The sequence below is a fragment of the Triticum dicoccoides genome, chromosome 1A (assembly GCF_002162155.2).
Source record: "Triticum dicoccoides isolate Atlit2015 ecotype Zavitan chromosome 1A, WEW_v2.0, whole genome shotgun sequence".
Lineage (NCBI taxonomy): Eukaryota > Viridiplantae > Streptophyta > Magnoliopsida > Poales > Poaceae > Triticum > Triticum dicoccoides.
The window spans coordinates 571,566,951-571,578,400 of NC_041380.1; positions in this window are offsets into that span (position 1 = coordinate 571,566,951).

The window sequence follows — 11,450 nt, forward strand, 5'->3', positions numbered from 1 at the left end:
CCTGGGCTCGATGAAGCCTTCGATAGGGCCACAAGAGGGATCGTTGACGGTGAGCTGCCAATTGCCATTGTCATCGACACGAAGCAAGAGGTATGACAACCTCCTACCTAGAAACTGGTGCCTTTCAAACGTAGTGGGTGAAAGTCATGTCACCCCCAACAACAGCCGGGCCAGATTAGTTAGAGCACTAAGCTTTCACTAGGTGTTGATTAGTTAGAGCACAAAGCTTTCATTGGGCGTTGATTAAAGCCAACAGCGTTGTCGGCTCTCAATGGTGGTAGTTCCAACAACTCGGATACGGGTTATCTAATGGAAGAAGAAAAAAGGAGAGCATGGAAGAATATCTAGTATGTTCGTCCATATCAATCAATCGATGGATGAAGCTAGCTCCACCGTATTTTGGGTACGGTTCCTGTACACTCATCAAGTCATCAAGCAACCGTTGGTTGGTGTTAGGCGGTGTACCATGCATACATAGTGCAGTGGTGCACAACTGCACATGTACTAAGATTCTTCATAATGCAAGTAGTGTTTGTTATAACTGTTATATAATTTATCTTGGTGATGTTGGTAGAGGTGATGAGAAATGTTAGTTGGTGTTAGGCAGCTACCCACCCAGCTGGTTATAGTTACACAAATATATACTCATATTTTAATGACCAGCAATTCTATTTTGCTGCCATCCACGACCAGATCAGACAACTCAAAAAACAAGTTAGCTGCTTTAAATAAAACAAGTTAGCTCAAAACAACATGATTAGCAGACTTGTTACTGTAAGATGATAAGCGTTCCTACTCCCTCGAGGGGAGCCGCGGTCTGTATATATTGATGATGGCCGAAGCCAAGCCTTGGCGTACAAGGAAGATTACAAGGAGTTTGAGTAGAATACGTAAAGGAAAGGAGTCGGAGTTTACATGGAACAATATTCTCTAACACCCTCCCTTAATCTTAACTATCCTAGATTAAGATTACTCTTGAACTCCTCAAATGGTCTTGCTGGTAAAGCCTTTGTAAAGCCGTCTGCCACTTGATCCTTAGAGGGAATAAACCGTATTTCAAGTTTCTTTGCTGCAACCCTTTCTCGCACAAAGTGAAAATCAATTTCTATGTGTTTTGTCCTTGCATGAAACACAGGGTTTGCAGACAAGTATGTTGCTCCCAAGTTATCACACCATAAACATGAGATACGATTTTTCTTGATCCCCAATTCCTCAAGAAGTGATTCAACCCAAATGATTTCAGCAGTTGCATTCGCCAAGGACTTGTATTCAGCTTCTGTGGTTGATCATGACACAGTTTCTTGCTTTCTAGCACTCCAAGAAATAAGATTGGACCCGAAGAACACTGCAAAACCTCCAGTTGATCTTCTATCATCACTGCATCCTGCCCAGTCAGCATCAGAGAATGCACTCACAAGAGAGGAGCTAGAACGTTTGAAATGAAGTCTTGTTCCCATAGTATGCTTCACATATCTTACAATTCCCTTGACAACTGACCAATGTGCATAAGTGGGAGCATGCAGATATTGACAAACCTTATTAATAGCAAATGAGATATCTGGACGTGTGAGAGTTAAATATTGTAATGCTCCCACGGTACTTCTATACCTTGTGCTCTCTTCTTCTTGAAGTGGCTCACCTTCATATGCTGAGAGTTTTTCTAAGGAAGACAAAGGTGTAGGTACTGGTTTGCAATTCTTCATTCCCATGCGAGACAAAAGTTCAATGATATATTTCTCCTGATTTAACACAATACCATCTTGAGTCTTTCTGACTTCAATCCTGAGGAAGAAATGCAAGTCACCTAGGTCTTTCAAGGCAAACTCGAGCTCAAGTCATGTAGAAGTGCATTAGTAGCATTTTGTGAAGAACTTGCAACTATGATATCATCAACATATATAAGCACAAAGATGACTACTCCAGCCTTGTTATAAATAAACAAAGACATGTCAGCTTTACAGGCAATGAAACCAAGATATTTCAACTGTAAGCTTAATCTGGAGTACCATGCTCTAGGTGCTTGTTTTAGACCATAGAGTGCCTTGTCAAGCTTGCAAACATACTGTGGTGACTTCTTATCATCATATCCAGGTGGTTGTCTCATAAACACTTCCTCTTCCAGAACACCATGCAAAAACACGTTCTGTACATCTAACTGTCTTAGGCTCCAACCCTTAGATACCGCAATGGCTAGCACAAGTCTGATAGTTGCAGCTTTCACAACAGGACTAAAAGTGTCCTCATAATCAATACCATAACGTTGCTTAAAGCCCTTTGCAACTAGACGTGTCTTATACCTGTCAATGGAGCCATCTGCCTTCTTTTCAATTCTGTACACCCATTTGCAATCGATGATATTTTTGCCTTTTTGGTTTGGTACAAGATGCCAGGTTATGTTCCTCATAAGTGCGGAATATTCCTCATCCATTGCCTTCTTCCACTTAGGATCGTCAAGTGCACTACTCAACGTTGTTGGATTCTCATGAAATACACAACATTCCATATGCTGGTATAGTTCCATCTTTTCTTATTTTAGGATTCCGAATACCTTTTTCTAGACGTGTCATAACCCGTGAAGAAGTTGCTGGCTGGACCTCAGGAATACTGGCCACAGAAGATCCTGGCGAGTCTGCATGCGCTGACATAGGGGAATCTGTCGCCTCCTCCGCAGATGATCCTGCAGCCGCTGGTGTGGCCGCCTCCTCGGTACGCACACAAGGGCCAACCACCCGGGCCGGCACAGCAGATCCGCTGCCCGACCACGGTTGCAGGCGCACGCGGGGCGAGGGGGATCCGGCCCCGCTACTGGTCCCGCCTGTTGCTGAGGTGGTGGCGCGGGAGATGCCCTCCCTTGATTCGTTGCCGCAGCTGACAGAGGCGCGATCCGAGGCGGATCTGCTCGCACGATCCGAGGTCTGCACGCGCACAGGAGTTCCAGGAGGCGCCGGATCGCCTTCGTCATCCGTGCCAGGTTCGTCTTCTTCCTCAACATGCAATATAGGATCAATTTGAGCTATATTTTCGGGATTTTGATCATTTTGAGCCTTGTTTTCTCCAGAGACCTGCACAGGCAACAGAGAAGAGCAAGTATCAGTGGAAATATCGTCACTTTGATTAGTACAATTGTCGCCCCCATGATCAAAAGACCGAAGATGTGAAGGAAGAAGAAGAATCTCCTTGCGAAGAAGTGCACCGGCATTTGGATGAAGTGATGCAAACGGAAACACGGACTCATCAAAAATAATATCTCAGGATTTGTAGACCCTACCACTAGGAACATCAAGACATTTGACCCCTTTATGCATGGGACTATAGCCTAAAAAGACACCCTTTTTGGAGCGGAAAGCAAGTTTGCGTGTATTGTAGGGTCTAAGATTGGGTCAACATGCACAACCGAAAACACGAAGAGATGCGTAGTTTGGTGTGACACCAAGGAGTCGTGTAATAGGAGTTTCAAATTTGATAACTTTGCTTGGAAGCAAATTGATAAGATATGTAACAGTTAAGAATGCTTCATCCCAAAATTTAAGTGGCATGGATGCATTTGCGAGCAATGCAAGCCCCATATCAACTATGTGACGATGCTTTCTTTCAGCAGATCCGTTTTGTTGGTGAGCATGAGGACAAGAAACATGATGTGATATGCCAAGTTTTTGGAAGAAATAGTTCAATTTTTCATACTCACCACCCCAGTCACTTTGCATAGCAATGATTTTAGAGTTCAGTTTGCGTTCAACAAGATTTTGGAAATTGATAAAGACTTGGAAGACATCAGACCGTTTCTTTAACGAATAAATCCAAGTAAATTTACTATAGTCATCAATAAAGCTTACATAATAAGAAAATCTCCCAACTGAAGTAGGGGCTGGCCCCCATACATCTGAAAATATAAGTTGTAGAGGAGCAGTAGACACACTAATAGAGATGGGATAAGGTAATTGATGACTTTTTGCTTGTTGACACGGATCACAAAACTGACTCAACACTATTCTCATAAGAGAGTTTATTTTTGCTAAGAACGTATTTAACTATGACTGAAGATGAATGACCTAGATGACTATGCCACCTTGATGATGATGGCTTGGTGACAATGTTGGCTTGTTTGTTGGACCATGAAGATGATGATGATGATGATATGAGTGGGTAGAGGCCTCCCACGCACCGTCCTTTAAGAATGATTCTCCTTGTTCTCAAATCCTTAACCAAGAAAAAATAAGGGTAGAGTTCTATGAGAACATTATTATCAAGGGTGAATCGATGAACGGAAACAAGATTTTTTGATGTTTGAGGGACATGCAAGACATCTTTCAAGAGCAAATTTTTCATGGGGTTTTTAACAATTGAACTACCAATGTGAGTGATATTCATACCAGAACCGCTTGCCGTGCGAATTTGGTCACCTCCGTTGTACTTCTCTCGTGTTGTCAACTTCTCAATTTCACCTGTAATGTGATTTGTTGCTGCACTGTCGGCCTACCAGTTTGTATCTACACCATAGGAGAAAGCATGCGCCTCCTTCTCTTCTTGATCGTTCTCTTCATAGCGCCACCAGCAAACACGTGCGCCTCCTGGATGGTGCCTGTAGCATATCTGACATTCAGGGTAGTCGTGCTGCTGTTCACGCACCTGCTGTTGCTGTTGTTGTCGAGGGCGTCCTCTGAATCCACCGCTTCTGTTTGCAGGAGAGGGCTGGCGATCACCGCGATCACCACGGTCGCGCCCCCTTCCTCCTCGCCCACGGGGTTTGCCGCGGGACTGGCCACGGCCTCTGTAGACTGCGTTGGCCGATGAATGAGATCCTCCTAAAGACGAATCACCTAGCATCTCCATCCTCTGATCAAAAGCGGAGATCTGAGCAAAGAGATCGTCGGCGGTGATAGTGTTCTTGACAGCGACGATCGCCGCCACCACAGAGTCGTAGTCGCGGTCGAGTCCTGCCAGGATGTAGTCCACCATCTCCGGGTCAGATACGGGGCGCCCAGCAGCAACAAGTTCGTCCCCAAGGCACTTCATCTTCGCCATATACGCTGAGTTCGACATGCTGGTGCCCTTCTTGGTGTTGGTGATTGCGATCCTCAGATTGGTGATCCGGGATTGCAATTGCGAGGCGAAGAGATTTGTCACCATCGTCCAGAGCTCGTAGGTGGAGTCTTTCCCGACGACTTGTGCAAGGATTTCTGGAGACATGGAATTGAGTAGATATGATAGGACATGTTGATCTTTGGCGATCCAGGGCCCGTACAGAGGATTCGGCTCTAGGGTCGTGGTTTTGTCTGCCTTCGTGACCTCCACCATCTTCGGCGGAGCGGCGTCGGAGTTATCCAGGAGCCCAGTAACCTGCGCACCTCACAGGGCTGGGAGAACCTGCGTCTTCCAGAGGATGAAATTTCCTCTTGTGAGCTTCTCTGACGGCGGCGATCCAAGGTTAAGAGCGACGCCGGCTGAGAAGGCCATAGAGATGATGGTATGTGGTTTAGGGTTTTGATTTTTGGCTAGATGTATGGGAAGAGGTGGCTCTGATTACTATGTAAGATGATAAGCGTTCCTACTCCCACGAGGGGAGCCGCGGTCTGTATATATTGATGATGGCTGAAGCCAAGCCTTAGCGTACAAGGAAGATTACAAAGAGTTTGAGTAGAATACGTAAAGGGAAGGAGTCGGAGTTTACATGGAACAATATTATCTAACAGTTACATTTTCTATTGGTTACACGTATGGAGAGAGCACGTGGGGCCTGTCGGTCACTATTCCTTCCTTCCTTCCACCGGCCACTCCACGTGTTCTTGTGCAGCAGCAAGCACAGACACACATGCATGCAGTCACTGCGTGGCAGGCCCCACACACTTCGGCCGTTGGATACGATGACCCGGCGTAACGGATGGCACTGATGCGTCCTCGTGGACTAACTCGTGGCTCGCATGGCAGCCACCTCAACGCCGCTGCGAGGCCAGTGCGAACCAGTCTAGGGCCCGCACGTCATGGAGCACCCACTGTCAGGCGACGCTCAGAGCAACTCCAATAACTCATGTAAAACCTTCCCGTAGAAATGGTTTACAGGATGTCTGTATAATTTTAGAGGAAGCTGGTGAGGTTTTTTCTTAGTTTACGTAAAACATCTTTACCTAAAATTTGTTTTTTCTGTTTCAAATTAAACAAGCCCATGGCCCGCAAGTCAGTGTTACTCGCAATGTTACCCGTCACCATTGTTGGGTGACATGAAGTGGGGTGGGGATCTTAGGCTGCACTTAAAGGAATATTGGCTTTCTTCGTCTTGTAGTTGCACGACCTACTCCTCCCTTGGTATGTTCGTGGCTCCTCGACCTCCTCCGTAAACTCGGTATTTTTCGTCATCTCTTGGGTATACGAGAGTTCAAACCGTCAAAATTGATCATGGCACTAAGAGGTGGGCACAGGAGAAAATATGAGGTGAGCGCCAACAAATTTGCAGAACAAAAAACTCCAAGAGTCTGGTAATTGCACGCAAGTCCAGAAGCTCAGCCCATAACCCTTGAATCACATATCTAATGGCCTATTGGAGCACCTAAGGATTTGGAGCACCTGTTTATTTTCCCATGAACACAGAGTAGCCTCTGAAACGAAAAGGCATGGCAACTAATGGTGACTACTCGGACGAATCCCTGAGGACAACATGAAATTGAAACGATCGATGCAGACATATTAACAAAGTGTGGCTTTAAGTGGGTGCGGCACGAAGCTCCGCTTTTTGTCGATACCATGGAAAATGTCTAATTCTATGGCCAAACACTTCCCCGACGACTCCGCGATGGCCAACGGTTTCGGCCGCCGCTCACTCCAGAAGGGCAAGGCATGGCTTCTCTTCGAGGCCAATATCATGGCGCCGTCGGACATGCGCAGCGAGCCGATGGGGTGGAGGCTCAGCAATGGCGGCGTCCCCATCCCCCCGGTGCCCGACGTCGACGCGCGCCCCGGCCTCTTCACCGTCGAGGTCGACCGCGTGCGGTCGTCCCTGACGGAGAAGCAACGCGCCCTCCCTTAGTACGCCGCCGACAACCACGCGGCGTGGGCGAACTATTTCTAGCGGCGGTAGGTGCAATGGCTGGCATCCACGAACGGGGCGCCGGTGATCGGCGGCCTCAAGAACAGTGACGGCCGCCACGTCTGGTGGGGCGTCCCCGGCGCACCCTGCACGAGGTGATGGAATACCTCGAGGGCGGCAATAACCCGCCACTAGCATACCTTGCCGCGGCGGCCGTCCCGACCCCCCGTCGGAGCGCCGGGCCGTGGGTGCCCAGGAGGTTCGCCAGTTCCTCCTCCTCCCACTCTTCCGGCTCGCCGGCGCTCCTCGGCATCAAGGCCGAGCCCGTCGCGGAGACGCCGCTCGGCCGGCGCACCCGCAGCGCCGACATCTTCATCAACGAGGGCGGCCGATGCGCCTCCTCCTCGGCTCCTCCGTGCTTCGTCAAGCCAAAGACGGAGCCGAGGCTCGCCGCCGTCAAGCCGGAGCCAGGGCTCCCCGTCGTGAAGACGGCGCCCGAGCTCGCCGGTGGCGTTAAGGAGGAGGAGCTCGACGATGAAGCGTCCCTCAAATGGGCGCGCGACGACTGGGCGCACACGAAGATGGAGCGCCAGTCCGCTGCCTTCACGCGGTTTGAATCTCGTCGCCGTGGGCGGGACGAGGGAGGCATTATCGACCTCGACGACAGGGACGACAACGACGACGCGCCGCCGCCGCCGGTCCGCCATGGAGACGCCGGGCAGGGGTCCAGCAGGGGCGGCCGCGTCATCAAGAGGGAGAAGGCCGCCGACGATGGCGGCGACGTCGGCGACTTCGCCACACTCATCGACTTCTTCACCCCGTAGATATTTTTTAAAATAATCTATGTAAACGCCGAACATGTTGAATATGAATACCAAGTTTGCTGAATTTTAGCCGAACTTTGCCGAATTCAGATTTTTTAAACTAAAAAAACGTGACGATTTTAGCGTCGGCTCGCTCCAAAGGGGCGCGTAAAATCGTCGCCTATAGGGCCAACGGCTGGAGATGCGATCTTTTTTCAAAACTATGACATATTTTGTAGCAATTTCGGAAACTATAGCACAGAATGAAAAAAATGCAAAACTATGACCCTGTCGGCCACGTGGAGGCCGAAAAGGTAGTTTTCGGCCAACTGTTGGCCGAAGTAGTGTTTTCGGTCGTGCCATGGCCGAAAAGTGCTTGAGCTGGCCGAAATGTCTGTTTTCGGTCTACACTAGGCCGAAAAGTACTTTTTGATCTACTCTAGGCCGAAAAGTACTTTTTGGTCTACACTAGGCCGAGAAGAACGAGAGAGAGAGAGAAAGGAGAGAAAGAAGAACAGCAGCGACACAGGAGGAAGAAGCCACCGCTCGGGCTTATCCAGCCTTTTCGGCCTACGGGTGGCCGAAGTACACTTCGGCCTGGGCTGGGCCGAAAAGGGCCCATTTCGGCCACCAGCTGGCCGAAGCTACTATTTTCGGCCGGGCCACCACCGACAGCAACTCTTCGGCCCACCATAGCTCGTTTTCGGTCAACCGTGGGCTGACGTCCTCTTTTCGGCCGAAGGCTGGCCGAAAAGTCCCTTTTCGGCCCAAGCGAGGCCGACAGGGTCATAGTTTTGCATTTTTTTTCATTCTGTGATATAGTTTCCGAATTTGCTTCAAAAAAGGTGATAGTTTTGAAAAAAAATCTGGAGATGCTCTAACGACTAGCAATTCTGTTTTGCTGCCGAGATCAGTCCACTAAAAGAAGAGGTTAGCTGAAACGACATAATTAGGTTAAGTTGTTACATTTTTCTATAGTTACACACACATGAGAAGAGCATTGGATCACGTGGGGGCGTGCAATGCAAGCCTGGCCATCGACCGTCGGTCACTCACTAATCACTATTCCTTCCTTCCTTCCACCGGTCACTCCACGTGCTGAGAGTCTCGTGAAAGCTAGCAGCGGCGAGCACAGCCACGCACGCGTACACGTCACCGACTGCCACACCTTGGCCGCCGGATGTGCAGCGGATGGCTGAGATGCGTCCTCGTCGGAGAACACGCGAGTTGACGTGGCGGCCACTTCAACGCCGTCGCCTACCAGGTCGGCATGCAGGTGGGTGCCACTGATTGATAGCTCGGGCCCACACGTCATGGACCACCTACCCGCCGGGCGACGTTGACAGTTAAACTGGCCACGTGACACACCAACGCTACCGGTTTTTAAGTTGAGATTATGTCATGTGCAAATAGCACCCTGGAGTACTGTGATTTAGTAGAACGGTACTCGGTGAAAATAATTGTTAGGGCGCATTCAATGTCTCAAAGAAACGAACATTGGCTTCTGGTGGTAGGGGCACGAGCTTGGGTCGTCATTAGCATGGCAAACCGTGCAATGCATGATATCTACTCCCTCCGTTTCTAAATACTTGTCTTTCTAGGCATTTTAACAAGTGACTATATACGGAGCAAAGTGAATGAATCTACACTCTAAAATATGTCTACATACATCCGTATGTAGTAGTCATTTGAAATGTCTAGAAAGACAAATATTTAGGAACGGAGGGAGTAGCAATCACCGTGTGCTGCCCTAGAAAAAGTCTATACAAGAGATTTGCGTTCGCCTTCGCAGTCAACTCCAAATGGCGCGTCAAGACCCGGTCATATAAAATTAGCCACAATACTGGTAGCATTTTGATATCGGCAAGTAATTCCATGGGTCTAATAGTATGATGTCATTTGGAAACTTCTAGTATTGGATCGTCTACGATGTTAGAGTTCTGTTTGCCTTGTTTTTTCAAGAGGAAATATATAAGGGATGTTATAGAATTGGCACCGTGATGACAAAGCAGAACATGATTGAGGCATGTCTATGTCTCTGCCGACTAAGAGAGCTTTATATCAATGTTTGAGAATCATCGCTGTTTGACTAAGACGCAAGACAAGAGTGCCTTATATCAATGCTTGTACAAAACGATTGAGAGCTCAATCCATTACGATTTAGCAAAATTATATAATTAAGCAATGGTTTTAACTTGCCAGGTAATATATCAATGTTTCGATGATTCAAGCCGGATGTAGTCTTGTCCATGAGTATAATTTTTTTTTCAAGGAACGAACATTGGCTTCTGGTGATAGGGGCACGAGCTTGGGTCGTCATTAGCATGGCAAACCGTGCAATGCATGATTAGTCTAGAGATGACTGTGTGCTGCCCTAGACAAAGGTTGATTGCTCACGGTTTTCTACAACAACAACAACAAAGCCTGTAGTCCCAAACAAGTTGGGGTAGGCTAGAGGTGAAACCCATAAGATCTCGCAACCAACTCATGGCTCTAGCACATGGATAGCAAGCTTCCATGCACCCCTGTCCATAGCTAGCTCTTTGGTGATACTTCAATCCTTCAGGTCTCTCTTAACGGACTCCACCCATGTCAAATTCAGTCTACCCCGCTCTCTCTTGACATTCTCCGCACACTTTAGCCGTCCGCTATGCACTGGAGCTTCTGGAGGCCTGCGCTGAATATGCCCAAACCATCTCAGACGATGTTGGACAAGCTTCTCTTCAATTGGTGCTACCCCAACTCTATCTCGTATATCATCATTTCGGACTCGATCCTTTCTCGTGTGGCCACACATCCATCTCAACATACGCATCTCCGCCTCACGGTTTTCTACTTCTTGAAAAAGTCTATACTAGAGAATTGCGTTCGCCTTCACAATCAACTCCAAATGGCGCGTCGAGACCTGGTCATATAAAATTTGCCATGATGTAGGTAGCATTTTGATATCGGCAAGTAATTCCGTGAGTGTATGTATGATGTCACTTGGAAACTTCTAATATTGGGTCGTCTACGATGTTAGAATTACGTTTGCCTGTTTTTTTAAGAGGAAATGTTTACGGGATATTATAGAATTGGCGCCATGATGGCAAAGAAGAACATGCATGATTAAGGCCTGTCTACGTCTCTGCTGACAAGAGAGCTCTATATCAATGTTTGAGACTTTTCATTGTTTGACTAAGACGTAATGTAAGAGAGCCTTATATCAATGCTTATAGAAATCGACTGAGAGCTCAATCCATTAAGATTTAGCAAAATTGTATAATTAAGAAATGGTTTTAACTTGCCAGCAAACATATCAATGTTTTGATGATTCAAGACGGATGTAGTCTTGTCCATGAGTACAATTTGTTTTTCTACGGGTGAGAGTGACTTTTTGATCACACGATAGTATGAGTGATCTTGAAATAGTACTATAAAAGCTTGAAGTCATTTACGAAAGAGACTTCAAATGTTTTTTTTCGCGGGAGAACTTCAAAATGATATTTTGATACATTGAAGAAAATAAATCCACTAACCTAACTACCATTCCTTCAATAATTAAGGACATTTTGTAGGATTATGTTGGAGTTTCCACTTTCAATATTAGAAGCTTCTATTCAGACTCATCGTTGCATCAACGCAACCCC